The sequence below is a fragment of the Echinops telfairi genome, unplaced genomic scaffold (assembly GCF_000313985.2).
Source record: "Echinops telfairi isolate 266 unplaced genomic scaffold, ASM31398v2 ScPeMD7_7458;HRSCAF=8496, whole genome shotgun sequence".
Lineage (NCBI taxonomy): Eukaryota > Metazoa > Chordata > Mammalia > Afrosoricida > Tenrecidae > Echinops > Echinops telfairi.
Genome location: NW_022111358.1, coordinates 28,379,111 through 28,383,222, shown reverse-complemented (window position 1 = coordinate 28,383,222; position 4,112 = coordinate 28,379,111). Strand labels below are relative to the sequence as shown.

The 4,112-nt window shown below is 40.2% G+C and overlaps 1 long non-coding RNA gene across 1 annotated transcript; it reads left to right on the top strand.

The window, feature by feature from the left end:
- The first annotated feature begins 11 nt into the window (after positions 1-11).
- On the top strand, positions 12-778 carry LOC123522730. The gene is made up of 2 exons (XR_006680949.1): positions 12-99; positions 408-778. It is a non-coding gene; the product is annotated as an uncharacterized LOC123522730 (long non-coding RNA).
- The last annotated feature ends 3,334 nt before the right edge of the window (positions 779-4,112 follow it).

The following is a 4,112-nucleotide window of genomic DNA, read 5'->3' as shown; positions in this document are numbered from 1 at the left end:
GCGGCGGCCAGGGCGGAAGTGGAGGCCACAAGACTTCCTCTTCCGGGGCTGGCGGCGAAAACTCTTCCAAAGGACCCAGGTCAGCTGAAACTAGCTGGGGTAATCAGAATCCGTTTTAACTTTCGGTGATGAGTCTGAGGCTGCTTCGGTTCTAGAACTGTTCGTAAAGTGTACAGAATTTCACAGAGGTTCCAATGGCATGGTCTAAAAATGCTGTGCCTTAAACGTTCCCTGATTTTTTGTTGTTTTTAAAGCAGCCTAACCAGAAGTTGCGTTTTCTTTCTTTATTAATTTAAGGTGTGTGTTTGGCGGGGGGGTGCTTTGTAGGTGTGTCGTTGCTCATTAGCAAAGACTTACACAAATTGTTCGGTCTACACTTCCACTTATTTTTCATTGTTCATGTACAGATACTAACAAGACCAGAGTGATCAAGACAATTATTGAAGAGGTGTCACCCGATGGTAGAGTCCTTTCGTCTATGGTTGAATCAGAAACTAAGAAACAGTTCTATTAAGTCACATCGAGACGAAACTCTCCCGTCCTACAGACCATTCTACATCAGTGCCTGGAAACAACAGCTCTGAGAAAAGTGCTTCAATCTTCCTGGTCTGTGGAAACGGTTCGCTCCTTGAAAACAAGGGTCTCAAAGGTGGTTCGTGGTTTCTGTATTTCTTCTTTTCACTTTACCAGAAAGTGTCCTTTAATGGAAAGAAAAAGAAAAACTTTCTATTCTCATTTATTGATAAATTTCAATAAACTTTCTTACTGATGCAAACTATCCAATGTGGTCAGAATTGTCTTTCAGTTAGAACCCGTGTTGAACATTAAAGACTACTACATTATATAGCATTTAAAGGTTGTTTCATCCACGAATTCTATAGATTGATGGACCAATGATGACTTCTCCAAAGTCTTTAGATCTTGTATGCAGTGTCAGTAAGATCACTGAGTTTGAATTCTGAGTTGCCAATCTTAGTCTTTCTTAAAACACACATAATCTATGGAAAGCTTAGCAGCATTTTGTCTTCAAGTGATTTTGTTCCTAGAAAATTTGAAATAACAAGATGAAAAAAAATTTTCAAGCCCACTACAACTCATAGCAACTCTGTAGGGCTGAGTAGAACTTATTCATTGTGTTTCTGAGCTGTAAACTTCCCTCCCTGGGAGAAACTTAGGGATTTGAACTACTTACCCTGAAGTTAGCAGCCCAACATGTAACCCAGTGTGCCACTGGAGCACCTCAAAATAAGACCCTTAAAAGCAGAGTAATTGGAAATTTCGCATCTTCTGATTTCAAGACTTCTCACGTTTTCCTGCCCTCCTTCATATTGCAGCTGCCCATTTGTTAAAACCTTAAGAGAGATCTAACAACAAGCCAATAAAATTACATCAACCCATCTAAATTAGTTGGTGTCTATCAAGTGAACTTGAGAAGCACTGTTAGAATACATTGATGCCAATGTGACCAGGAATACTAGGTCCCCGCCTTACCAGACTCCTCCCAGCGAATAATGCAAAGATCTGATACAGGGTCAGCCCACTCACACATCCCCAAACCAGTAAGAACCCAATCTGACTGGACTGTTCTGAATAGTTGGGTGGAACAAAACCGAACGTTGCTGTTGAGTCCATTCTGACCCATAGCCATGCTATAGGACAGGGGAACTACCCCTGTCAGTTTCTGAGACACACGCTACAGGAGTAGGAAGCCTCGTCTTTTTCCTGAAGAGCAGCAGGTGGTTTTAAACTGCTGATCTTGCAGATCACAGTTCAGTGCTTACCCACTACACCACCAGAGTTCCTCAGGTAGGACACCCCCGCCCCCACCAGCGAAAAACAAAAACTCAGTGCCATGGATTCACTGCCAGTCCCCTGTAGATTTCCAAGACTAACTATTTACAGGAATAGAAAGCCCAGTCTTTCTCCCACAGAGCTCTGGTGATTTCTAACTGCCAACCATGCCGATCATAGCCCAATGTGTAACCACTACACCAGGGCCCCTCAGGTAGGACAGGAAGGCCTAAAGTTATTCTATATTCCTAGAACTAGTTTATGTCCCTTAGTGAAGCCTGGACTACCTATGTCTCCCTAGTAATTTCCTGAGTAAACTGCCCTTATCTGAGCTGATTCCCCAGGGAGACCTAATCTCCAGGCCATTTGTGTAAGATTCCCTCTTCTACATGGACCCCACCCTCTGTACCCCAGCTCATACCCTTATTTCAGTGGGGATGTACCTCCCCTTAATCAAAGGTCTACACCTACCGCAACCCAGAAATCCAGCAACTATAGCCCCACTAAAGTTCCTGTGTCTCTAAGGATATCTTACTAGCCACTCTTCCTGAACAGACACTTCACCAAAGAAGATATATATACATGTGACAAATGAGCATGTGGAAATATGGTCAACATCATTAGTTTATGAAAATAACAAAGTAATACCTTAACATACCACTATACAAGTATTAGAAGAGTTAAACTGAGAGTCCTAAATGTAAGGAAAAATACAAAACAGCTGGAATTGCTGATGGGGAAGCAAAATTGTGGTTTCTTACAAAGCTAACCTTACATTTACTGTATGACCCAGTAACACCACTGCTAGGGATTTACCTAAGATAAATGAAAGCATGTGTCCCCACAAAGACCTGAACAGGAATGTTCAGGCAGCTATCTTCATTATCACCATGCCTGGGAACAACCCAATGCCCATCTACTAGTGAACGGAAAAGAAAGTTATGGTACACCCATACAGTGAAATACGTCTCAGTACTAAAGAGAAACAAGGTTCACAATCTGATTGAACTTCCAAAGCATTATGCTAAGGGAAGGAAGTCAGATTCAAATGACTATTTACTGTATCACGTGTGGAAAAGTTCAAACTAAAGACAGCTCAGTATTGAGGCTGGGGAAGAGTTGATGGGGAAGGAATATGTCTACAAAGGGACATGGACTTTGGGGTATGATGGACATGTATAATTTCTGATGGTGATAATACAACTTTTATGATTTCTGGTGGTGGTAATACAACTGAATTTGTTGTTAAAATTAACAGACGACTACACCAAAAAAGGTAAAGTTTTATTTTCTGTCTATTATACCTCAACAAACCTGACTTCGAAAAATAAAAGTGAAAATAAGAAACATTTAACTCTATGTTTTTCTAGTGCATTAGATGTGGTCTACTATACTTTGAGTTTTAAAAAAAATAAAATTTGTACTCGGGAGATTGGAGGGCACTAAAGTTCCTTTATACCAAAAAACAGAAAGCACATAACTAGTTTTCTTATAATGGATATTTTAACAAACATACTTCAGAAAATATAATCTAGAACCTGGAGATGATTCAAACCAAACCAGAGCCTGTCTATCATCGCAGAAATTTATACTTGCGTAGCTGCTTCTTACAAAGAACAGATGGATGTATCACACACACAATCTTCTGGCTCTCCTGGAATGTTGTTTTGGTGGTTGGTTAGTTTGGAATGCTTGGTTAGTTTGGAATGCTAAAGAGTAATATTTGGACGACTGGGTTGCTTGTGTTTGGAAGAGAAAAGGGGAGTTGGTAGGTAATTGCTACTTGATGTCAAGCCAAAATAAATATAAAGATTTCACAGCAATTTTTCCTGAAGTGTACTCTGCTAAGCCTTTCTTGTTACCTTGTATTAAGATCTTCCTTCAATTAACCTCATCAGGAAAACTGTGAAGCCAAACTCACTACCAGTCATTACTCATTTCTTTTCATCTATTTCTCTCCAGACTTATCCATCATCTTTCTGTTTTTTTGTTCAATAACTGGAAATAATATAAATTAATGCTTAGCAAAAAAAAATATGTGGCTTGCAATAGGCACTAGAACATGTAGTGGGTGATCACACCCAAACCCAAACCCACTATCATGGAATCAATTCTGGCTCATATCAACTCTACACTGGATTTCCAAGGCTATAAATCTTTCTAAGCAGCATCATTTTTCTTCAGTGGAGATCTAGTGGGCTTGAACTGCCAACCTTGAGTTTAGAAGCCCACTGCCTAAGGAGTGAAAATGAACAAGAACACAGACAACAGAGTAGAAAGGACTACATAGAAATAAGCCCAGGTGGTTTTGTTGTTGTCTT